Here is a 26,843-nt window from a genome sequence, read left to right on the forward strand (position 1 = left end):
CAACATCACGGAAAGCTCTCATTTGCCACTCCGGTCGAGCTGTCCTGCTGAAATGCTCTTGCTCATAAAGGGTTTCACTGAAATCACCCATACACAACCACTCTAAATGAGGTAAGTTGTGTAGAGTACGAAGGAACCGCCAGCTATGGTGTCTATTCTCTACTCTTGGCGCTCCATAAAACCCGGTAAACCTGCAGTTCACCGAGGCATTGAGTGCATCATGAACCACAACATCGATATGACCCGAGCTGTAGTTCTTGATGTCGGCGTCCTGGAAACAGGGGTCCCCAGACTTGCCTGCATGCGGCCTGCGGCATGGCTCAATCGGGGGCCCAGTGCGGCCCATCTTCATCAACCAAAGCACTCAAGACCCTCGCGAGGGGCCAAGCCTCGCGGGGCGGACGACACAAGGTCTCCTCAGGTGTGGCCTCACCAGGAAGGCTCATGAGGAGGCGGAGAGATCAAGGCAAGGGGTACCTCGCGAGGTGCCCGTGACGCAAGCCATGACGATCAAGGCCAGGCGGGCGCCAGCCGGGCGCCTGCCCGCGCAGTGTCCTAGTTTCCTCTTTGGTACAAAGGGGGCAAGCGCAGGCGCGGGGTACCGAGGCATCAGGCAAAGGTTTCCATATCGATGCAACGAGACCAAGACCAGCAGGATGGAGGTCACCGTGGAGCCCAAGACGGCGTCATCACCAGAGTCTTTGGTAGGCGAAGACCACCTTTAGTCAGGATAACTTGTACTAGTTGTCCCCTTCTAAATGGTCGTTGTTGGATCCCTTCCCGCTCAATATTTGGGAAGAGGATCAGGGCCTCTATAAATAGGGCTAGCCACCACCATAGGAGGGGACCGATCTCCTTCCGACGCATTCCCACAGACAAGAACACCTTGCCTTGCGAGGCTGTTCTTCCCTTGTACTGTTCATCATCAGCCAAAGAGGCAATCCACCACCACACACTCGATTAGGGTATTACACCACAACGGTGGCCCGAACCAGTATAAACTTTGTGTCTCTTGTGCTATGAGTTCATCGATCTAGTTTAGGGATCGCGGCGAGGCCGAGGGCATGAACCAGAAGGAGGAGATCTTCGTGCGCACCCCAGAGTTTGAACCTTAAGCGTTTTTTCGGAACCCTATATCCGACATTTGGCGCGCCAGGTAGGGGTGCACCGGAGCCCTTCCCTTCGTCAACCCGCTCTTCTCCAACACTGCGCTTCGCCCTCATGGCGGGCATCGCGCCTAAGGCTATGACGGCCGGTGCCAGCATCGGGGCCAGGGGGCTCCGAGCCTTGGCCCCCGCCTTACGGCAGGTGCAGTGGCCGCCCGAGTTAGGCCAAAGATGTCGCCGCGCTATGATGGCGCGGCGGACCCGCTGGCTTTCCTGCTGGCATACGAGGAGGCCATCCTCAAGGCCGGAGGCGACGACAAGGTCATGGCCAACTGGCTTCCCATAGCCCTCACCGGCGTCCCGCGCGCTTGGCTGCTCAACCTGTCGGCCTCCTGGGAGGAGCTGCGCAACCTCTTCCTCGCCCCCGGTCGTCGCGTCTCTCCTAGGCGGCTCACAGGCGCCACCCTCAGACCGACATGCCAAGCCGTTCTTTCGACAAATCGCCCCCGCTCTCGCGCGGCAAGAAGCTCCCCCGGGTTGGGTGGCACCTAAGGCCGACCTGACCTTTAGCTCGGAAGATCACCCCGTCAACACCGCCTCCTCGGGTGTGCTCCCTATGCTCTGCACTCCCACCATCTGCCAGGTGACCGTCACCAAAACCCTCATCGACGGTGGTGCCGGCCTTAACGTGCTCTCGGTGGAGGCCTTCAGCCTCCTCCATGTAACACTAGAGCGGCTCAAACCCAGCAAGCCCTTCTCGGGTGTCGGGGGCATCTCCTGGGGCAGATCCGCCTTCCTGTGACCTTCGGCACCCACGACAACTACCGCACCGAGCTCATCGACTTCGACGTCGCTCACATTCGCCTGCCGTACAACGCCATCCTCGGGTATCCAGCCCTGGCCAAGTTCATGGCAGCGAATCATCCGACCTACAACTTCATGAAGATGCCCGGAAGCAGTGGCGTCCTCACCGTAGCTGGAGACACCAAGGAGGCTCTGCTGGCGCTCAAGCTCGCCCTCAAGACCGCCGCGGCCGCACAGCCTGCCAGCACGGACACCTTCAAGGCCAAGGGGGCTGCACCAACCAAGAAGAAGCAGTTGTTCACTCAGGAAAACACGGAGACCAAGCAGGTGCTAGTTGAGGAAGACGGGTCCTCTGGAGCCACCTTCACCATAGGTGCCAACCTCGACCCCGATCAAGAAGAGGCGTTGGTGAACTTCTTGCGCTCGAACAAGGAGGTGTTCGCGTGGGAACCCAAGCAGCTGGCGGGGGTCCCAAGGGAGGTGATTGAGCATCACCTGAATGTGTGCCCCAACGTACACCCCGTGAAGCAGAAAGCAAGGTGGCAGTCCACCAAGAAGCAGGCCTTCATCGTCCAAGAAACCCGCAAGCTAGAGGCAGTAGGTGTTATTCGCGAGGTTCGCTATCCCGAATGGCTGGCAAATCCCGTCGTCGTGCCGAAGAAGGGAGGAAAGGAGCGCATGTGCGTCGACTTCACCAACCTCAACAAGGCCTGCCCACAAGATCTGTTCCCGCTCCCCCGCATTGACCAAATTGTCGACTCCACCGCCGAATGCGACCTGCTGTGTTTCTTGGATGCATTTTCGGGCTATCACCAAATCAAGATGGCGGTGGAAGATGTGGAGAAGACAACCTTCCTGATCCCATGTGGGGTGTACTGCTACACCTGCATGCCGTTCGGGTTGCGCAACGCGGGCGCAACCTTCCAGCGGCTGATGCACATTGCCTTAGGGCGGCAGCTCGGGAAAAACGCCGAGGCTTACATCAACGACATCGTGGTGAAATCTCGGGAGGCAAAGACCTTGATCCAGGATTTGGAGGAGACCTTCACGAGCCTCCGCCAGGTGGATCTACGGCTCAACCCGGAGAAGTGCGTGTTTGGCGTCCCTTCCGGCAAGTTACTGGGCTTCCTCGTGTCCCACAGAGGGATCGAGGCCAACCCAGAGAAGGTCAAGGCAATTGAAGACATGAGTCCACCGCAAACCCTCAGAGAAATGCAGAAGCTGGTCGGTCGCGTGACGACGTTAGGGCGCTTCATCTCCAAGCTGGGAGAGCGTGCCCTGCCATTCTTCAAGCTGATGAAGAAGAAAGTCCCATTTGAGTGGACACAGGAGGCCAACCAAGCGTTTCAAGACCTCAAGAAATACCTAACCAGCCCTTCGGTGATGGTGGCACCGCGCCCTCTCGAGTCCCTGGTGCTCTACCTTGCCGCCACTTCCTACTCCGCCAGCGCAGCCCTGGTGGCCGTTTGGGAGGAATGCCAGGCTAAGGCCACGACACGCCCAGCCGCGGCCTTGGCCGCGACAACACGAGATCAAGAAGACCTCGCGAGGACCACGACCACGGCGGCCGGGGATCCCCCTCAGCAGAAAGATACCCCCAGGGCTGAAGAAACTGCACCAAGCAACCAGGCGCTAGGGGCTCCATCCCCTCAGGAAGCGCCCCAACCTCCGGAGGATGTGGGCCTCGTTAGCACACCCACCCTCATCGAGCATCCGGTGTACTTCGTCAGCACGGTGCTGCGGGACGCAAGGGCACGGTACCCCATGCCTCAGAAGCTCTTACTCGCGCTATTGGTGGCCTCGAGTAAGCTGCGCCACTACTTTCAAGGTCACCCCATCAAGGTCGTATTGGCCTACCCATTGGAAAGGGTACTCAGGAGCCCCAACTCCGCTGGAAGGGTCGCCAAATGGAACATAGAACTGCAGGCGTTTCAGTTGGAGTTTAGCACGACCAGGGTCGTCAAGGGAGTCGCACTTGCTGATTTTGTGGCAGAATGGACGGAGGCACCAGGGCTCAAGGCGGGCGAGGATCGATCTCTCTCCCCGGGAAGCGAGGCACCAGATGGCTGGGTCATGTACTTCGATGGAGCATTCTCACGGCAGGGCGCAGAGGCTGGCGCGGTGTTGATATCCCCCACTCAGGACAAGCTCTACTACGCCATGCAGCTCTGTTTCCAGCAGGGCGAGAAGGTCTCCAACAACATAGCAGAATATGAGGGCCTCATAGCATGCCTGAAAGCTGCAGCAACACTGGGGGTGAAGCGGCTCACCGTCAAGGGCGATTCACAACTCCTTGTCAACTTCTCCAACAAGGTGTACGAGCCAAGGGACGAGCACATGGAGGCATATCTTGCGAAGGTACGCAAGATGGAGAAACAGTTTTGGGGACTGGAGTTGCAGCATGTGCCCCGCGGCACCAACCAAGAAGCTGATGACATCGCCAAGAGGGCGTCGAGGCGACTACCTCAGGAACCTGGCATTTTCGAGGAGCGACTCTTCAGGCCGTCGGCAGTACCACCACTTTCAAGCGTGGCGCAGCTTCGGGAGGAGCTCCCTCAGCCACCTGCCATAGGAGCCCCGACCTGTGGCCCTACCTCGGGAGTACGCCTACTCTTGGCGCTGGAGCCTTGGGAATGATGCTGGACCATGGAGTTCAAGGACTACGTGATGCAAGGAACGCTGCCAAAGAAAGAGGAGGACGCGGAACGCGTGGCCCGCTAGGCCACTGCCTACTGCATCCAAGACGGTGAGTTATACTGAAAGCGACCGAATGACGTCTCCCTACATTGCATCTCCAGGGAACAGGGGAAGGAGCTGCTGGCCGACATACACGATGGAGACTGCGAGCCCCACTCATCATCATGGACTCTCGTCGGCAAGGCGTTCCGCAGTGGGTTCTACTGGCCTACGGCACTCAACAACGCGACCGAGCTGGTGAAGTCCTATGAAGCCTGCCAATTCCACGCCAAGCAGATCCATCAGCCGGCTCAAGGCCTGTAGACCATCCCGCTTTCATGGCCGTTCGCGGTCTGGGGGCTGGACATCTTGGGCCCGTTCCCTCGAGCGCCTGGGGGCTACCGCTACCTCTACGTCGCCATCGACAAGTTCACCAAGTGGGCAGAGGTGGAGGCCGTCCGCACCATCCCAGCTGGTTCAGCGGTCAAGTTCATCAAGGGCCTCATGAGCCGGTTCGGGGTCCCTAACCGCATCATCACCGACAACGGTTCGCAGTTCACCAACAATCTCTTCAAAACGTATTGTGCTAACCTTGGAACGCAGATATGCTACGCTTCGGTGGCACACCCCCGGAGTAACGGTCAAGCCAAACACGCCAATGCGGAGGTCCTGAGGGCCTCAAGACTAGGTCCTTCAAGAAGAAGCTGGAGGCCTGCGGCAGGGGCTGGTACGACGAGCTCCAGTCCGTGTTGTGGTCCATCCGCACCACCGCCACCAAACCAACTGGCGAGACCCCGTTCTTCCTCGTCTATGGAGCAGAGGCGGTTCTCCCTCACAAGGTCAGGCGTCGCTCTGCGCGAGTCCTAGCGTTTGATGAGGCGCAGCAGGACGCCATGCGGGGGATGGACCTCATGCTGGGGGAGGAACACCATCGTGAAGCCACGCTGCGGGCAGCAAGATACCAGTAGGTGCTGCGGCGTTATCACTGTTGCAACATCTGCCCCAGGACTCTCGAGGTAGGTGACCTCGTACTCAGGCGGGTGCTCTCCAGGGAAGGGCTGCATAAGCTCTCGCCCATGTGGGAGGGCTCGTTCAAGGTTGTCCATATTTCCAGGCCTGGCGCCGCGCGCCTGGAGACTTAGGAAGGGGTACCCATCCCAAACGCCTGGAACATCCAGCACCTCCGGAAGTTTTACCCCTGAAGAAAGGCCCGGTGCCTGTGAAGAAGGCCTGGTGCCTGTGAAGCTCGCCGCCCGAAGAAAGGCCCGGTGCCTGTGAAGCTCGCCACCCGTGACACTCTCGTGTAATAATGAGTGGGGCTGTACACGCCCCGGAGTCTCTGGAGGCCACCCTTGGGCCTTGGGGGCTCCCGCCCACGCCCAGTGGCAGCACTTAGCTCTGCGCTGGTGAGAAGATGTTGAAGACTAGATTAGGTGCCGGACATGGCTTTTCATTTGCTTTCCGTAGTTGGCTTGTTCTCCCTTATTTGAACCTTGATTAAGTTGCTTCTAGTGTTCTTTACCGGTTTTGTCCATCGTCTTCTGCTCTCATTTTTTGCCTCGTTCTCTCTCTCTCGCAAACCTCGCGAGGGGGCTGGCGCGGGTGCCCTCGCCAGTCTTTCCTCTCCTGATTTTTGCGAGGCTCTCTCGTTCGAGTTTGTAGCGGGAGCACCCCTCCCAGTCCATGCCTCATGGGCATCGCGACACAAAGCACCGGGCCACGACCGGCAACCCTCACGACCGAGGTTCAGAAATAATCCTCCCAACATATTTTTGCAACTCTTAAGACGCCCGGTGAGGCACGAAGCAGGCATCTCACGAGGCGGGAACTGCTTCAGACGTCCCAAGCTAAGTTTTTCCTACGCGCAGACACATAACGACAACACCACAACACATCACAGGAACAATAGACGCGGCATGATAACCGGGGAATCATAGTCTATTGCACGCCCCCACAGGGCCCCATACTTCTCTCTCGATGCAGGAAGAAAGGAAAACAAAATACAAGCGGCACGTGCCTTGCAACAGCTCACGAGGAGGGATCTGCATCGTCCTCCTGAGCTCAATCAGACTCCGCCTCGCGCTTCACCAGAGCACGGCAACGGGACGACCCGCTGCCGCCCTCGAAGTGGGCGTGGTGGCGTGGTGGCTGATCGGGGCCACCACTGGAGGAGCTGTCGCCGGAGGAGGAGCCGCCGAAGATTGACGAGCTGCGGTCACCACTGGGAGCGGGTTCTCCTTCGCCCTCGTCACGGACGTCGCCAAGGCCGAGCACCTCGTCGCCATCGTTTTCTCGGGGCAGCACCCAACTCGACGGCCATTTTCTCCAAACACTCTCACGTAGAGGGTCGTGTCGCCGTCATATTTGAATTGGAGGGTGCACCGCCCGCCCAGACCACACGCACGGGCAAACGGCTGCCAGCCCCGGGTCAGGGCTACGTTGCCGGTGACGGAGATCTCCACTGCGACCCAGGAGGCCCTGTTGCAGCAGCCGTCCGCCTGCAACCAGAGCCCGTCGGGGGCAGCGGCCGGCAGTTCGATGGCAAAGAAGCGAGGGAGCTGGAGCCAGTTGCCGACCGGGTTATTCGACCACACAACGAACTCCAGCAGCACCTCCACCAAATGGAAGCGCGGCCGGGGAGGCCGCGCAGCCATGGCACGTCTCCCGCCATCGACTGGGCTGCCTCAACACGGGCGGCCGCCACCGCGCGAAGGACCACCGCCGCGGCCACGGGAAGCCATGGCGGGGGTCATGAGATGCTTGCGGGGACGACCACGACCGTGCTTGCGCGGAGGAGAGCCATGCCCTTTCTGGTGAACCTTCCCTTTCTCTACGTCCAAGAACCTCTTCGTGGCCACCATGGGAGGTGCTGCAAGCAGCAGGAGCGAGGAGGAAGAAGAAGCAGGCGGAGCAATAGGAGATAGGCAACGGGGGCCCTCGCCCCTCCTCATTTATAGCACAAGGAAGGCCAACTGTCGACCTTCACAATCGCAGTAATGATGACCCTTTTCCCTACATGCAGTAGCAACTCGTCAAATCAGGCAGTTGCCGAGGCAGCGTGGGGAAGCGGAGACGCCCACGTCCAATCAAGTCGCCACGCGGCAACCAAGGCCGCAGGCTGTTGGGGCCCGCGGTGCTCCACACTTGTCCTTTGGCTTCGCTGCTAAGCCAAGTCTGAGCGTGCCTTGGGCCCGGGGGCTACTGTCGACGTTCTGGGAACGGGGGTCCCTAGACTTGCCTACCTGCGGCCTGTGGCGTGGCTCAATTGGGGGCCCAGTGTGGCCCATCTTCATCAACCAAAGCACTCAAGACCCTCGCGAGGGGCCAAGCCTCGTGGGGCGAGCGACACAACGCCTCCTCAGGAGTGGCCTCACCAGGCAGGCTCGTGAGGAGGTGGAGAGATCAAGGCAAGGGGTACCTCGCGAGGTGCCCGTGACGCAAGCCATGACGATCAAGGCCAGGTCGGCGCCTGCCCGTGCAGTGTCCTAGTTTCCTCTTTGGTACAAAGGGTGTTGGAAATATGCCCTAGAGGCAATAATAAAATGGTCATTATTGTATTTCCTTGTTCATGATAATTGTCTATTGTTCATGCTATAATTGTATTAACTAGAAACTGTAATACATGTGTGAATACATAGACCACAACATGTACCTAGTGAGCCTCTAGTTGACTAGCTCGTTGATCAATAGATGGTTATGGTTTCCTTGGATGTCATTGATAACGGAATCACATCATTAGGAGAATGATGTGATGGACAAGACCAAATCCTAAGCATAGCACAAGATCGTGTAGTTCGTTTGCTAAAGCTTTTCTAAATGTCAAGTATCATTTCCTTAGACCATGAGATTGTGTAACTCCCGGATACCGTAGGAGTGCTTTGGGTGTACCAAACATCACAATGTAACTAGGTGACTATAAAGGTGCACTACAGGTATCTCCGAAAGTGTTTGTTGGGTTGGCACGAATCGAGACTGGGATTTGTCACTCCGTATGACGGAGAGGTGTCTCTGGGCCCACTCGGTAATGCATCATCATAATGAGCTCAATGTGACTAAGTAGTTAGTCACGGGATCATGCATTATGCAACGAGTAAAGTGACTTGCCGGTAACGAGATTGAACGAGGTATTGGGATATCGACGATCGAATCTCGGGCAAGTAACGTACCGATTGACAAAGGGAATTGTATACGGGATTGATTGAATCCCCGACATCGTGGTTCATCCGATGAGATCATCATGGAACATGTGGGAGCCAACATGGGTATCCAGATCCCGCTGTTGGTTATTGGCCGGAGAGATGTCTCGGTCATGTCTGCATGATTCCCGAACCCGTAGGGTCTACACACTTAAGGTTCGATGACACTAGGGTTATAGGGAATAGATGTACGTGGTTACCAAATGTTGTTCGGAGTCCCGGATGAGATCCCGGACGTCACAAGGACTTCCGGAATGGTCCGGAGGTAAAGATTTATATATGGGAAGGCCCGTTTTGGACACCAAAAGTGTTCTGGGCGTTATCGGTAATGTACCGGGACCACCTGAAGGGTTCGGGGGTCCACCGGGAGGGGCCACCAACCCTGTAGGCCTGCGTGGACCAAGTGTGGCAAGGGACCAGCCCCTAGGTGGGCTGGTGCGCCGCCCACAAGAGGCCCAAGGCGCAGGGAAAGGGGGAAGGGGGGAAACCCTAGGCTCAGATGGGCCTAAGGCCCACCTAGGGTGCGCCCCCCCTCTCTCCCTCTCTGGCCACCCCCCAGATGCATCTAGGGCTGGCCGCCACCCCTAGGGGGGGAACCCTATATGGGGGCGCAGCCCCTCCCCTTTCCCTATATATAGTGGGGGTTTTGGGGCTGCCAGAGACATGAATCTCCCTCTCCCCTTGCGCAGCCCCTCCCTGCTCATACATCTCCTCTTCCGCCGTAGTGCTTGGCGAAGCCCTGCTGGAGAACCACGAGCTCCACCACCACCATGTCGTCGTGCTGTCGGAGTTCTCCCTCAAACTTCTCCTCTCCCCTTGCTGGATCAAGAAAGAGGAGATGTCCCCGGGCTGTACGTGTGTTGAGCGCGGAGGTGCCGTCCGTTCGGCGCTAGATCGGATCTTCCGCGATTTGAGTCGCCGCGAGTATGACTCCATCAACCGCGTTCTTGTAATGCTTCCGCTTAGAGATCTTCAAGGGTATGAAGATGCACTCCCTTCTCTCTCTTGTTGCTAGAATCTCCTAGATTGATCTTGGTGATACGTAGGAAAATTTTGAATTTCTGCTACATTCCCCAAAAGTGGCATCATGAGCTAGGTCTATTGCGTAGATTCTATGCACGAGTAGAACACAAGTAGTTGTGGGTGTTGGTTTGTTCAATATGCTTACCGTTACTAGTCTTATCTTGATTTGGCGGCATCGAGGGATGAAGCGGCCCGGACCGACCTTACACATACGCTTACGTGAGACAGGTTCCACCGACTGACATGCACTAGTTGCATAAGGTGGCTAGCGGGTGTCTGTCTCTCCCACTTTAGTCGGATTAGATTCGATGAAAAGGGTCCTTATGAAGGGTAAATAGCAATTGGCATATCACGTTGTGGTTTTGGCGTAGGTAAGAAACGTTCTTGCTAGAAACCTATAGCAGCCACGTAAAAACTTGCAACAACAATTAGAGGACGTCTAACTTGTTTTTGCAGCATATGCGGTGTGATGTGATATGGCCAAGAAGGATGTGATGAATGAAATATATGTGATGTATGAGATTGATCATATTCTTGTAATAGGAATCACGACTTGCATGTCGATGAGTATGACAACCGGCAGGAGCCATAGGAGTTGTCTTTATTTATTGTAGGACCTGCGTGTCACTGAATAACGCCATGTAATTACTTTACTTCATTGCTAAATTGTTAGCCATAGTAGTAGAAGTAATAGTTGGCGAGACAACTTCATGGAGACACGATGATGGAGGTCATGATGATGGAGATCATGGTGTCATGCCGGTGATGATGATGATCATGGCGCCCCGAAGATGGAGATCAAAAGGAGCAAAATGATATTGGCCATATCATGTCACTATTTGATTGCACGTGATCTTTATCATGTTTTTGCATCTTATTTGCTTAGAATTCCGGTAGTAAATAAGATGATCCCTCATAATAATTTCAAGAAAGTGTTCCCCCTAACTGTGCGCCGTTGCGAAAGTTCGTTGTTTCGAAGCACCACGTGATGATCGGGTGTGATAGATTCTAACGTTCACATACAACAGGTGTAAGCCAGATTTACACATGCAAAACACTTAGGTTGACTTGACGAGCCTAGCATGTACAGACATGGCCTCGGAACACAAGAGACCGAAAGGCCGAACATGAGTCGTATAGAAGATACGATCAACATGAAGATGTTCACCGATGATGACTAGTCCGTCTCACGTGATGATCGGACACGGCCTAGTTGACTCGGATCATGTATCACTTAGATGACTAGAGGAATGTCTATCTAAGTGGGAGTTCATTAAATAACCAGATGAACTTAATTATCATGAACATAGTCAAAAGGTCATTGCAAATTATGTCGTAGCTTACGCTTTAGTTCTACTGTTTAAGATATGTTCCTAGAGAAAATTTAATTGAAAGTTGATAGTAGCAACTATGCAGACTGGGTCCGTAAACTGAGGATTGTCCTCATTGCTGCGCGGAAGGCTTATGTCCTTAATGCACCGCTCGGTGTGCTGAACCTCGATCGTCGTGTGCGGATGTTCTAAACATCTGACATACACGTTTTGATGATTGCGTGATAATTCAGTAATGTTAAATGGTTTAGAATTGAGGCGTTGAAGACGTTTTAGAAACGCCGCGGAACATATGAGATGTTCCAAGGGCTGAAATTGGGATTTCAGGCTCGTGTCCATGTCAAGAGGTGTGAGACCTCCGACAAGCTTCTTAAGCCTGCAAACTAAGGGAGAAAAGCTCAATCGTTGAGCATGTGCTCAGCTTGTCTGAGTACTACAATCACTTGAATCAAGTGGGAGTTATCTTCCAGATGAGATAGTGATGGTTCTCCAAAGTCACTGCCACCAAGCTACTAGAGCTTCGTGATGAACTATAACATATCAGGGATAGATATGATGATCCTTGAGCTATTCGCAATGTTTGACACCACGAAAGTAGAAATCAAAAAGGAGCATCAATTGTTGATGGTTAGTGAAACCACTAGTTTCAAGAAGGGCAAGGGCAAGAAGGGATACTTCATGAAACGGCAAATCAGTTGCTTCTCTAGTGAAGAAACCCAAGGTTGAACCCAAACCCAAGACTAAGTGCTTCTGTAATAAGGGAATGGTCACTGGAGCAGAATTACCCTAGATACTTGGTAGATAAGAAGGCAGGCAAGGTCGACAGAAGTATATTGGATATACATTATATTAATGTGTACTTTACTAGTACTCCTAGTGGCACCATGGTAATAGATACCGGGTCGGTTGCTAAGTGTTAGTAACTCGAAATAAAAGGCTACGGAATAAATAGAGACTAGCTAAAGGCGAGGTGACGATATGTGTTGGAAATATTTCCAAGTTTGATGTTATCAAACATCGCACGCTCCCTCTACCATCGAGATCGGTGTTAAACCTAAATAATTGTTATTTGGTGTTTGCGTTGAGCATAAACATGATTGGATTATGTTTATCGCAATACGGTTATTTATTTAAGTAGAATAATGGCTACTCTGTTTATTTGAATAATACCTTCAATGGTCTTGCACCTAAAATGATTGGTTTATTGAATCTCGATCATAGTGATACACATGTTCATGCCAAAAGATATAAGATAGTAATGATAGTACCACCTACTTGTGGCACTGACATTTGAGTCATAATGGTATAAAACGCATGAAGAAGCTCCATGTTGATGGATCTTTGGACTCACTCGTTTTTGAAAAGTTTGAGACATGCGAACCATGTCTATTGATATGTACGCATGAAGAAACTCCATACAGATGGATCGTTTGGACTCACTTGATTTTGAATCACTTGAGACATGCAAATCATACCACATGGGCAAGATGACTGAAAGCCTCGTTTTCAGTAAGATGGAACAAGAAAGCAACTTGTTGGAAGTAATACATTTTGATGTGTGCAGTCCAATGAGTGCTGAGGCACGCAGTGGATATCGTTGTGTTCTTACTTCACATATGATTTGAGTAGATGCCAAGTGTATTTACTTGATGAAACAAAAGTCTGAATTATTGAAAGGTTCAAGTAATTTCAGAGTGAAGTTGAAGATCGTCGTGACAAAAGGATAAAATGTCTATGATATGATCACAGAGATGAATATCTGAGTTGCGTGTTTGGTACACAATTAAGACATTGTGGAAATTGTTTCAGAATTAATGTCGCCTAGAACACCATAGTGTGATGGTGTGTCCGAATGTCATATCTGCACCCTATTGGATATGGTGCATGCCATGATGTCTCTTATCGAATTACCACTATGATTTATGGGTTAAGCATTAGAGACAACCGCATTCACTTTAAATAGGGCACCACATAATTCCGTTGAGATGACACCGTGTGAACTATGGTTTAGAGAAACCTAAGCTGTCGTTTCTTGAAAGTTTGGGGCTGCGACGCTTATGTGAAAAAGTTTCATCCTAGTAAGCTCGAACCCAAAATGGATAAATGCATCTTCATAGGTCACCCAAAACAGTTGGGTATACCTCCTATTTCAGATCCGGAAGCAAAAGTGATTGTTTCTAAAATGGGTCCTTTCTCGAGAAAAAGTTGCTCTCGAAAGAATTGAGTGTGAGGATGGTGGAGACTTGATGAGGTTAATGAACCATCACTTCAACCAGTGTGTAGCAGGGCACAGGAAGTTGTTCCTGTGGCACCTACACCAATTGACGTGGAAGCTGGTGATAGTGATCATGAAACTCCGGATCAAGTCACTACCAAACCTCGTAGGACGACAAGGACGCGTACTGCTTCAGAGTGGTACGGTAATCCTGTCTTCGAGGTCATGTTGCTAGACAACAATGAACCTACGAGCTATGGAGAAGTGATAGTGGGCCCGGATTCCGACAAATGGCTAGAGGCCATAAAATTCGAGAGAGGATTAATGTATGAGAACAAAGTGTGGACTTTGGAAGAACTACTTGATGGTCGTAAGGATGTTGGGTACAGATGGATTTTAAAAGGAAGACGGACAATGATGGTAAGTGTCACCATTAAGAAAGCTCGACTTGTCGCTAAGATGTTTTCCGACAAGTTCAAGGAGTTGACTACGATGAGACTTTCTCACTCGTAGCGATGCTAAGAGTATGTTGGAATTATATTAGCAGTTACTGCATTATTTATGAAATCTTGCAGATAGGATGTCAAAACATTGTTTCCTCGATGATTTTTTTGAGGAAAGGTTGTATATGATACAACCAAAAGGTTTTGTCAATCCTATAAGATGCTAAAAAGTATGCAAAGCTCCAGCAATCCTTCTAAGGATTGGAGTAAGCATCTCGGAGTTGGAATATACGCTTTGATGAGATGATCAAAGATTTTGGGTTTATACAAAGTTTATGAGAAACTTGTATTTCCAAAGAAGTTTGTGGGAGCATTATAGCATTTCTGATGAGTATATGTTGTTGACATATTGTTGATCGTAAATGATGTAGAATTTCTGGAAAGCATATAGGGTTATTTGAACAGTGTTTTCAATGGAAAACCTGGATTAAGATACTTGAACATTGAGCATCAAGATCTATAAGGATAGATCAAAATCGCTTGATAGTACTTTCAAATGAGTACGCACCGTGACAAGATTTTGAAGGAGTTCAAAATAGATCGACAAAGAGGAGTTCTTGGCTGTGTTATAAGGTGTGAGTATTGAGTAAGACTCAAGACCTGACCACGGTAGAAGAGAGAAAAAGGACGAAGGTCGTCCCCTATGCTTTAGACATAGGCTCTACAATATGCTATGTTGTGTACCGCACCTGAAGTGTGCCTTGCCATGAGTCAGTCAAGGGGTACAAGAGTGATCCAGGAATGGATCGCACGACAGAGGTCAAACCTATCCTTAGTAACTAGTGGACTAAGGAATTTTCTCGATTATGGAGGTGGTAAAAGAGTTCGTCGTAAAGGGTTACGTCGATGCAAACTTTGACACTAATTCGGATGATTCTGAGTAGTAAACCGGATTCGTATAGTAGAGAAGTTATTTGGAATAGCTCCAAATAGAGCGTGGTAGCCGCATCTACAAGATGACATAGAGATTTGTAAAGCACACACGGATCTGAAAGGTTCAGACCCGTTGACTAATAACCTCTCTCACAAGCGAGATATGATCAAACCCCATGGGTGTTGATTCATTACAATCACATAGTGATCTGAACTAGATTATTGACTCTAGTGCAAGTAGGAGACTGTTGGAAATATGCCCTAGAGGCAATAATAAAATGGTTATTATTGTATTTCCTTGTTCATGATAATTGTCTATTGTCCATGCTATAATTGTATTAACTGGAAACCGTAATACATGTGTGAATACATAGACCACAACATGTACCTAGTGAGCCTCTAGTTGACTAGCTCGTTGATCAATAGATGGTTATGGTTTCCTGACCATGGACATTGGATGTCATTGATAACGGGATCACATCATTAGGAGAATGATGTGATGGACAAGACCCAATCCTAAGCATAGCACAAGATCGTGTAGTTCGTTTGCTAAAGCTTTTCTAAATGTCCAGTATCATTTCCTTAGACCATGAGATTGTGTAACTCCCGGATACCGTAGGAGTGCTTTGGGTCTACCAAACGTCACAACGTAACTGGGTGACTATAAAGGTGCACTACAGGTATCTCCGAAAGTGTTTGTTGGGTTGGCACGAATCGAGACTGGGATTTGTCACTCCGTATGACGGAGAGGTATCTCTGGGCCCAGTCGGTAATGCATCATCATAATGATCTCAATGTAACTAAGTAGTTAGTCACGGGATCATGCATTACGGAACGAGTAAAGTGACTTGTCGGTAACGAGATTGAACGAGGTATTGGGATACTGATGATCGAATCTCGGGCAAGTAACGTACCGATTGACAAAGGGAATTGTATACGGGATTGATTGAATCCCCGATATCGTGGTTCAACCGATGAGATCATCATGAAACATGTGGGAGCCAACATGGGTATCCAGATCCCGTTGTTGGTTATTGGCCGGAGAGATGTCTCGGTCATGTCTGCATGATTCTCGAACCCGTAGGGTCTACACACTTAAGGTTCGATGACTCTAGGGTTATAGGGAATAGATGTGCATGGTTACCGAATGTTGTTCGGAGTCCCATATGAGATCCCGGACATCACGAGGAGTTCCGGAATGGTCCAGAGGTAAAGATTTATATATGGGAAGCCCCGTTTTGGACACCAGAAGTGTTCTGGGCGTTATCGGTAATGTACCGGGACCACCTAAAGGGTTCGGGGGTCCACTGGGAGGGGCCACCAACCCCGGAGGCCTGCGTGGGCCAAGTGTCGGAAGGGACCAGCCCCTAGGTGGGCTGGTGCTCCTCCCACAAGAGGCCCAAGGCGCAGGGAAAGGGGGAAGGGGGAAAACCCTAGGCTCAGATGGGCCTAAGGCCCACCTAGGGTGTGCCCCCCTCTCTCCCTCTTTGGCCGCCCCCAGATGCATCTAGGGCTGGCCGCCACCCCTAGAGGGGGGGGACCCTAGATGGGGGCGCAGCCCCTCCCCTTCCCCTATATATAGTGGGGGTTTTGGGGCTGCCAGAGACACGAATCTCCCTCTCCCCTGGCATAGCCCCTCCCTCCTCATACTCTCCTCTTCCTCCGTAGTGCTTGGCGAAACCCTGCTGGAGAACCACGAGCTCCACCACCACCACGCCGTCGTGCTGTCGGAGTTCTCCCTCAAACTTCTCCTCTCCCCTTGCTGGATCAAGAAGGAGGAGACGTCCCCGGGTTGTATGTGTGTTGAACGTGGAGGTGCCGTCCGTTCGGCGCTAGATCGGATCTTCCGTGATTTGAATCACCGCGAGTACGACTCCATCAACTATGTTCTTGTAACGCTTCCTCTTAGCGATCTATAAGGGTATGAAGATGCACTCCCTTCTCTCTCTCGTTGCTAGAATCTCCTAGATTGATCTTGGTGATACGTAGGAAAATTTTGAATTTCTGCTACGTTCCCCAACAAAGGGGGCAAGCGCAGGCGCGGGGTACCGAGGCATCAGACAAAGGTTTCCATATCGGTGCAACGATACCAAGACCAGCAGGACGGCAGGATGGAGGTCACTATGGAGCCCCATACGGCATCATCACGAGAACCTTTGGCAGGAGAAGACCACCTTTAGTCAGGATAACTTGTACTAGTTGTCCCCTTCCAAATGTCCGTTGTTGGATCCCTTCCCGCTCAATATTTTGGAAGAGGACCAGGGCCTCTATAAATAGGGCTAGCCACCACCGTAGGAGGGGACCGATCTCCTTCCGACGCATTCCCACAGACAAGAACACCTTGCCTCGCGAGGCTGTTCTTCCCTTGTACTGTTCATCATCAGCCAAAGAGGCAATCCACCACCACACACTCGATTAGGGTATTACACCACAACGGTGGCCCGAACCAGTATAAACCTTGTGTCTCTTGTGCCATGAGTTCATCGATCTAGTTTAGGGATCGCGGCGAGGCCGAGGGCGTGAATGGAAGAAGGAGATCTTCGTGCGCACCCCAGAGTTCGAACCTTAAGGGTTTTGCCGGAACCCTATATCCGACACTTGGGCTCCACTGTTACATCTCGAGACCAAAAGAGGCCGATGCCCCCACTTAGTCCATCGCTGTCCATAGCAAAACAACCATCAAACCCTAGCGTCTGCTGCAACTTTTCAACATGTTTCCCTCGGATCTTTGTTTCCATGACAAAGACTAGAGCGGGGCCTTCTTGCTTCACAACGCTGCGAAGCTCGCGAACTGCCTCGGGGTTCCCAAACCCCCGACAGTTCCAGCTTAGGCAGATCATTGCTTCGGGCAAGGCCGACTAGCAGCCTCTGCCGAAGATCCAGATTTTGTAGGTGTTGGTTTCTTTTTCTTTGCCTCTCTCACTGTACCATCGTCCTCCTCCCTGTCATATGCACCCTTCTGCATGGCTGCATCTGAGTGTTCTGCCTCCAAGGTATCAGCAGCTGCATGGTTTGTCAGAAAGGGAACTCAACTCTGCGGTAAACTTGGGCAGGAGGCTCCCCTTTTTGTTTCGGTGTAGTTCGTTTCACTGGGGAGTTCACCTCCGCCCCATGCTCAGCTGCATAACTTGAGTTCCTAGTTTCATTCTTGCCTGATTTGGTATGGTTGGTTTTTGAGGAACCTTCAGAAGATGCAGGTTTCTTTTTCTCTTCCGACGGCCGAAGACCTTTGCCAAACGGCAAGTCGCCATTTTCATCTCTCGTCCCGGGCGTCGGGCAGAATAAATCAGAGTGACCCAAACGGCCACACGAGAAGCAAAAGTGAGGGATGTTTTCATATATGTCATATGGGTCGATGCTACCCCTCCTTGCAGAGTTGATCACGATCCATCTCCTCAATGGCTTGGCTACATCCAGAGTAACGCGTGCATGCAGGTAGCCTCCCCCATGATCAAAGTGGACCGAGCTGGCCTCCTTATCAATCTGCTTCGCAATGGCCTTGCACCAGGTTTCAATGCGCAGATTGAACAGGAGACTGACGACACGAGCCCAAACCTTGAGCTTGTCGAATTTAAGTTCCGACGGGCACATGCACTCGTGGAACTTCGACAGGATGACTGCGTTCCTCCTGATGTGCCATGGGGATCCATCCCATACACGATCTCGATCTCGCTTCGTCGCAAACTCCGCGACGAACGTATTTTCTCCCACTATCCGGAAAGCTAGACCCTTGGGATTACCCCAAGCAGGTCGGAGGGCGTTTGAGATGGTCTGGATGTGGAGTAAATTGCGATGCAGCACCTTCCCGGCCGCAATCCACTTCTCTGGCGCCCCATCCACGCGATCATCTAGCACCAATGGCGTCGCCTCGTCCTCTGTGATGTCGAGTTTCCCGAGTTGTTCCTCCAGGCGTGCCCTAGCCGATCTGGGCGACAGTGTTGCCCCTGCCGTCCCGCCGCCGCTGCCGGAGGGTGTCGCCATCCCTCCCGCCGGCGGAATCTCCGGTGCGCCCCATCGATCCAATCTACGGGCGCTGTCAGGTCCGCCAAACCCTAATCGCCAGAGCGGTAGGGTTTCCGGAAAAAAGTGTTCCTCTAATCGTTGATACACTAGCTAGGCATGCGGCCATCCCCGTACTCCTACGTGCGTGCCCTGTGCCCACACGCGCAGAGAATATTATCGCGGCCGCTTCCTTGCTCCGAGGTGTTCCGCGTGCGTGCCGTGCCCGGCGCCCCCGTACCGACGCCTGCCGCGGTGGTGCCACGCCGTAGCAGCAACACGCGCGGGATGGCCTGGAAAGGCGCGGAAGAGGTCACAAGACGAGGAGTCTAATGCGCGGCCGCAGTGTGGTGCGTGCCCGTGCCCGTGCCCCTGCCCCTGCCACCGGCCCTATCGGCGCGCGCGCGGTCCTCCTCGACTGGCATCGGCCCGGTGCAGAGCAGTGCACGCGCGCGGCCTTCGTTACCTGCCCGGCCGGTACGGCGTCTGCTTTTCTTTCGAGCCGACCTGCTTCTGCCCGATGGACCACTCACAGTCGCTGCATTCGACGGAGCGGCACCGTTGCTACCGCTCCAACGAATCCTCGTAAGCAGGGAGCAACGTTTGATCCGGGTCTCTCCGTGCGTGCACAAGTCTTTTTTTTTGGCTTAGTGCACAAGTCGTTCAATGCATGTACCGTTCGGTTGCGTGCATGGGCCGGCCGGGCTGAAAATCTTCCGGGGCGCCGCTCCAGGCAAGGCGTCTGATGAACATCTCACTGACAGCGCAGGCGACACAGCACGATGACGTAAAGGGGGCTCTGTATGCGAATCCACAAGTAGCTTGCTCGCTGCAGCAACACCCGTCATAAAAAGAAAGCAAAAGAAAAACTCGTTGAGGCAACGTAAATGGACGCATGCGCCACTGTTACACAGCATTATGTGTTAGTAAGCTTTATTATTATTATTATTATTACAAAAAGAAAACTATCTGCAAGCAAGCAAGCTAGCTGCTCCTCTCACTCCCCCGGAGCTATGATGGTCATCATGTTCCGCTCCCAACCGCTTTACCAAGGGCTACATGTGATTCCTATTCTTTCACGTACACTAGTGACGCCGAATGGCCCCTTTGATTAGCTTAAATATTCAGATTAGTGGTACTAATCAGCAGTCACCACCATCATGTTCCGGTGTCAAAAGGCCAACGAGCACGGGCTACGCTAGCCCTCAAAACTAATCCTCACACACACCAAAAGATGGCAGTGGCAATGTGGGATATCATACCAGAGAGGTAGCTAGAGATCAGAACAAAAATGCATCAACACCTTTATCAAGCATGTCCCCCTTTACATGGCCAAGAGGCAGTTTCCAATAGATGCCCACATACTAAGCATCCCCATTACCCCTAAACGATTGCATGTCTTGCACTGTTAATGGCCGACCGAGCGGCCCACACAAAACCGAGATATCTCTAACTTTAGGCCTTCGCATTGGTGCGCTAACATGGCTAGCTAGCTGCATCCAACTTCCAAGTGTATCTCGGGTAGCTTTACACCCTTTGCATTTCTCGTGGGAATTGCGTGTAGGACTGTAGGGGTGGGGTTACGTGAGCAAATAATGCTTAGCTATAGCGATGAGCTGAAGACACCGGCCAAATGATGTATTAGCACTAGCAGCATGGTTTCTTCCTTGATCAATTGGATATCCGAGACATAGCTAATCCGTTTTGTTTTTAGACTGAGACATGCGTGACACTACATGCATACCAGAGGTTAGACGGCGGCCGGTTTCGAAACATGTCTCCCACAACCGCGCATGCCAAGCATCCATGGCATGCAAAGATCGGTTTTTGTCATAATTGAACACGTACGCATCCGCCATGTTTGATCACGTACGCACTTTGGCAGACTTGTATTTTGTAATGGCGCCAACTGCTAGAGATATGGCTGTTTCCAGCAACAAAATCCAAAGCGATACATGAGCTGAAAGCAATGACACGACGATAGCTTCCGCTGGAGTACTAAGAAGCATCAGAAGCTGTGCATGATTGGGTTTGTACCTAGAGCATGGTATGCTCACTTCCTACATGGTTCACTGTAATTTGGCCTGTCAGACCAAAATAAGCTTATAAGTGAACACTTGTCCATCTGTGACGGTAACTGAACACTGCATCTTACCAGTAAAACATTTCTGAGTGGGTTGAGTCAGTTACTTCTTTTCCCCTTTCCCTTTGCCTCATGAAACAGCTCAGTGGCAAAATATGAATGTGCTGCAATCATATAGGAGTATATAAAACAAGCTAGTCAACTTGTTTGGATCTGTGCAGCAACTATGAGGTAGTTCAGTTCCATCATTATTTCTCTTCACTTCTTATGATACCTGCAGCTTAATAATTCTCCTAACCACCCAAATAGTGGTAATAAGGCAGAGCTTCATGCATTGTTTTCTCTTTCTTCTTCAATTTATTCTTCCTCCAGTTTGTATATGAAGCTGAGACAATTATATGACATGTTGCACGTGTACTACTGAAGACTAACGCCCAGATCAGATCAGCAGTGGAAGTTTCGTCCAGAAATTCATTAGTACCCCTGTTCTTGACAAAAAAAAACGTCAGTTGTATATTTATACCACATAAATATGTGGTGGCTGCGCTAGGTAGGAGTTGGCTGAGATGACCAATCACATTCTAAACAAAGGATTTATTTTCATCAACTTCTTGTCTTGCCAACTCATATATTTCCAAATGCAGCACAGTATACTACTACCTCCGCCCGGAATTAACTGTCACTGAAATGAGTTCATCTAGGCGCGTTTTAATGTGTAGATTCACTCATTTCATCAATAGTTAATTTTGGATGGAGGGAGTAATACTTCTTCTTACCTTCCATAAACATGAATATATGACAATATCAAAAAGTGACATTCATCGTAAATAAATTGCAAAATATATAATACAATTTTTAATTAAAATATCTAATATAAACTCAATATGTGCAACCTCGCCAACACAAACATGATATCACTTATAAATACAAGTTCTTCAACTTCAAAAATCATAGCATTACAACTCCATGATTATACCTAATATCATTCGAAACATACTATTATTACATACAATTGGAATCCTTAATACCAAATCGCAAGTGTCAAACAGAGAACAAAATCATCGATAAATATATTAATATATAGTCCTCAGAAATAATCATCTACTCCCTCCGTCCGGTATTACATGTCACAGAAATCCATTTTTATCCATTTCTACGACAAGTAATTCTGAACAGAGGAGTACATTCTATTCGTCAACTCTCAAACATGTAAAGGGATGTTTCTTCGTTACAATTATTTTGATCAAATACCAAAGCATGTGTACCGTACAAGAAGGAACTATGTACTGCAAAATAAAACTATTATGATGACTAGCATTATATTGTACCTTATTCAGCTTGTATTTGAATTCGCTGCCATCGAAGAACATTGCTATGATCAAAGATGCAATTCCCGAATCTTCCTTGTATTTCACATGATTAATCAAAATAAACGAATCAGTCTGATATGTGTGAATTACATGACTTGCCGTTGCAAGGGCATAGTAGTTGGGTCATGAAATTTCTTTGACCGCCCACTATCATGAGAGCAAATCCAACCACCGAATAACCTTCCGATGCAGTCAAGACATGCTTTATGTATTATATCAACACACACTTCATGTTTTTCTTTCATGTAGAATGCAGTACAATTTGCACAATGCGGATCTAAAATGTTAATCACTTCATCCTTCATATCCCGCGCATAACACTGGCTACGTCTCTTGGTCTAGAAGGAACACCATTTTTTTGCATATCTTGAGCATAGAATTTCACTTTCTATCTTCAGATAATTTAAAGCACTAATCGTTCACATCTGTTGCACTTGCAAGAAATTACTGAACTTAAAACATACCCTTTTTTATTCTAGGCAACTTTAGGATTCCATCAAATTTGATCTGATACCATTTTTCGAATTCGGAAAATCTATTCAGAACCCCACAAACATGATCCACATTCAGTCTAGACTCCAAATTACATTTTTCATCCCATTTTCGGGCTTGAGTCATCTCATTCAGTGTAATAATATCTGAAATTTCTATTAGATATTGATATCACACTTCCTGAATAACTCGACCTAGATGATATTTTACATCACTCAAAGAAAAAACTTAGTCAATATAGCAAACCAATACTTGTATATGCGAACTATACATGTTCCTCAATATGTAAATATATTGAATAATATGTCCACATACTAGCATGTTCTACCCTACGTAACTTAACTGGATACATTTTGTAACTACTCTACAACTAAATTTGTATTTTGCATTCTAATATTAGTAATCAGTATTTCAAACATTATGTACTTATCAACTTATTTCAATAAATATATATTTTTATCCACTTAGTGAAAGAAGTTTTTCAATAAAGGACTACAAGAACAACAACTAGCAGCATAAACATGAACAATTAGATTCAACACGTACTAATATACAACATTGTACCAACATGAAACTTGAATGCAAATCAAATACAAGAACAACAGAAATATTCCCGAAAGAGTTCAGGTATACCTCTGCTCTTCTCAATAGGATTCACGGCTCAATCGTTGACAACAAAATCAGTTATGTCCTTTCTATTCTACACCATTGCTAAGCCGCTCCACTTCCTGCAGCCACTGGTTATAAAAATACATGTACCGATGAAATGAGCCCCACACGAACAAGTGCTCCCTCCTGTCATTTTTACTGTGTGTATTAGATTTGTGTCAAGCCAAAATTTGCAAAGTTTGACCAAATTTATACTGAAAAATATCAACATCTACAATACCAGATATATATACCATGAAACTAAATTTCATAATGAATCTAACAATATTGATTTGACATTGTGAATGTTGATTTTTTTTCTCTATAAGTTTGGTCAAAATAGAGATACTTTGGCATCGGACAAAACTTATATGCAAACTAAAAATGACTGGAGGGAGTATATCGCTTTCAAGTTACAAACAAATTTCATATATTTACCTTAGGGCTATACGAAGGGAACAGATTATATACACAATTGTATTTCTGAATCGAACCCCGTATGGCACGACTAGTTGGCTGCTTTGTTTTTTGAGACGGTTGGCAGTTAAGTAAATAACAACAAATCTCTGCTTCCATTGACAATGTGCACATGTACTACGGTTTTTTGGTTATTTTTACTATGATTATTTTGGTTCTTATTTTACAAAAACTGAAATTCAAAAAAGCCGAATAAACCATACCGGGTTAACCATAAAAACCCAATGTCCACCCTAGTTACTCCTGCCTCATGTAGTGCCAGAAACCGCAGCCAATAGCTGTTGCGACTTTGCAACCACACAAAAGGAGTGATAGCAATCATTTTTTTCCAGCAAAAAAAAAAAGGAGTGATAGCAGCAGACATGCACAGCAACTAAATTGCACAAGTGGAAATACAATAGTACAACCCTGTCTATCTACTTGTAAACTGTGATTAGGTGTCAGAGGCAATGCAAAACAAAGAATAATTCTAGGCCCATCCCTAGCTATGATTCTCATCACATGCGGCTCATCGGGAGGATCAAGCAGCAGCTCAATTCAAAACTGCAAACATGGCAGCGGGACCAGTGACAGTGAGCAGACCATGCATGCATGCATGCTTGAACCTAAACAATGGAGGAGAGCATGCACTGATGATTTGACAGAGGGTTAGGCTACAATACTAGTGGGCTGGTAGTACTTGCTCGATATGGTTATGCATATGCGCTCCTTCCTGGTAGCTGCTTGATTTGGAACAGGGTCAGTACGTATTTCAGTGTTTTCTTTAAGCTCGGCAGGCACTGTTTTCCTTCAAAAAAAATGTTCTACGGTTAAGAGAGGATGTATAATTTACTTGTAGCCGTATTTCACGATCTTTCTGGCTTGTCCATTTCTTGTTCTAGTTTGCAGTGAAGTCAAATTAACAGTAAAAATCGTTCTCACAGAACATCCGGAGCAGTTATATATGCAGCCGTATTTCACGATGAAGATTAGTTAATTTTCGCGCGGGAAAGACAGTCACGGGGGAAAGGAATCGCTTGGAACTATCGGCCGTGACACGGACTGATGCTGTTGCTAGTCACGGTCGCCACACTTGGTTGGACCTCAGGATCTAGGAGTAGCAGCTGCTATGCAAGCAGACAATCGAAGATCAAACAAAATCCACGTATATGAGCGTCATGTCAAGCTCAGCAACACTAGAAATACTTGCGCCTCCCGCGACATATCACATCAAAACCTCTTCACCTAAGCAATTTTATCGCGTTAGATCGACGGCGACAAGCTCGTTTTCACTTGCTTTGCGTTAGACCGACGGCGACAAACTCGCTTTCACATAGGTAACTATTACTCTCTCTCCGTCTCAATAATATAAGAGCAATATAAGAACGTATTTGACACTGGTGTATCAGGTTTCAGCCTGGAGATCCTTAGGTGGAATTTGGTCCAGAGCTGAACCAAACAGACGCATCACGTACGAGCAGCCCGTGCTCGCATCCAAGCTCCTATTGTGTGTGTTCCAATCCATCGCGTCATATGACTGACGAGTTCGTCTGCAGTGGATTTATTCGATTCCCGCTGTCACACGTGGAAACCCCCACCTTTCCCTCCTTGAGCGCCACGCCCACTCCCTTTGCTGCACAATCAATCAAGCGGCGATTCACCACAAGAAAACAACAATCGTTTACATCATCTCATCATCCAACTCGCAGGATTAGTGGATCGGCAACTGTCGGGGGTTGGGATGGCTTATCATGATGGGAGCGAGTAGAACGTCGCCGGTGCCCGGAAGCGGGATGAGGCGAAGACATGCACGCCGGCGGATCTTACCCAGCTTCAGGGCTCTCCGTGGAGATAACACCCCTACTGCTACTCTGCGGGGTCTCCGCATGGTCACTATGGTAAAGTGGATACAATGGTGCTCCTCGAGCTGTTTCTGGAGGTAGGAGAGGGCAAGGCTAGCTCTCTCTTTCCTATGTTCTAGGGTCTACTGCTATCTGGATCCAAACCCTTTGCATGGGCTCCCCGGGGGTTTATATAGGCCTACCCCCAGGGGTACAACGGTAATCTGGCTGGGCGCGGGTCCCAGCCGTCTGTCTCTCAGGCCGTTGTCCTTTCCGCCGACTACTGGGGCCCGCCGACTGGCGGGCCCCGCGGACAGGCCTGGTACTGTAGCGGTGCTTCTGATGACGCTAGCTTGGTCATGAGGTCATGGCAACAGTGTCGCCGTCTGGCGGGCGTTCACTGTCGCCATTCCCCGTCTTGTCTGATTAATGGCGTGCGGGGCCCGTGGGAGGGGCCGGCCGACTCCAGGGGGCCGACTCCCACGGGTCCGGCTTCAGGGCGCTCTTACCGTCTTCGGTTCACCCGCCGACAGGCGGTCCCGTCGTCCTTGGATTGTACGAGTGGGCGTCGTGGGCACAGTGCGCCGCCTAGGGAGGCTGAGGTCAGGGCCGGCATGGCAACAGTGCCGCGCCACGATGGAGATTTCCTACCATACGGCGCGATGTAGCCATGCTGGTCCTTTGAAGGCAGGGTAGAGACGGCCACACAGTGACCGTTCCCCGCCCTGTCCACCGTGGCGCAGGCAGGGGGTGGTTGGAGTCGCGAGCCGACTACCCTCAGCCGGCTTCTCTGGAAGTCGTCAGCTGAGAGTCGGCTTATCTTGGGGTCGTCCCTGGGACTCGGCATATCTTGGGGTCGTCCCTGGGACTCGGCATATCTTGGAGTCGTCCCTGGGACTCGGCATATCTTGGAGTCGCCCCTGGGACTCGGCTTGAGGGGCACAGCCTGTCCCGATGTATTGAAAGGTTCTGGGGCTCGGGTTGGCCTACCCGTGGCCCATTACTCCGACAGTAGTCCCTGAAGCTGGTGAGGCTCCGCGGATACTGCGTCGTGGGGCTTCAACAGTTTCATTCCTCTGGTGGTGGGATCTGGGCTTTGCTTGCCGTCTTCCTTCAGGCCGACTATCCAGAATCGAACTCGCAAAGGTCCATCTTGCTCCCTAAGGGGTTCGAACGTCGCGGCGGGAAACCAGGCGGCGTGCCTGATACGCTTCCCCGTGGTCGCCC

This window comes from Triticum dicoccoides, chromosome 7B, assembly GCF_002162155.2.
Source record: "Triticum dicoccoides isolate Atlit2015 ecotype Zavitan chromosome 7B, WEW_v2.0, whole genome shotgun sequence".
NCBI lineage: Eukaryota > Viridiplantae > Streptophyta > Magnoliopsida > Poales > Poaceae > Triticum > Triticum dicoccoides.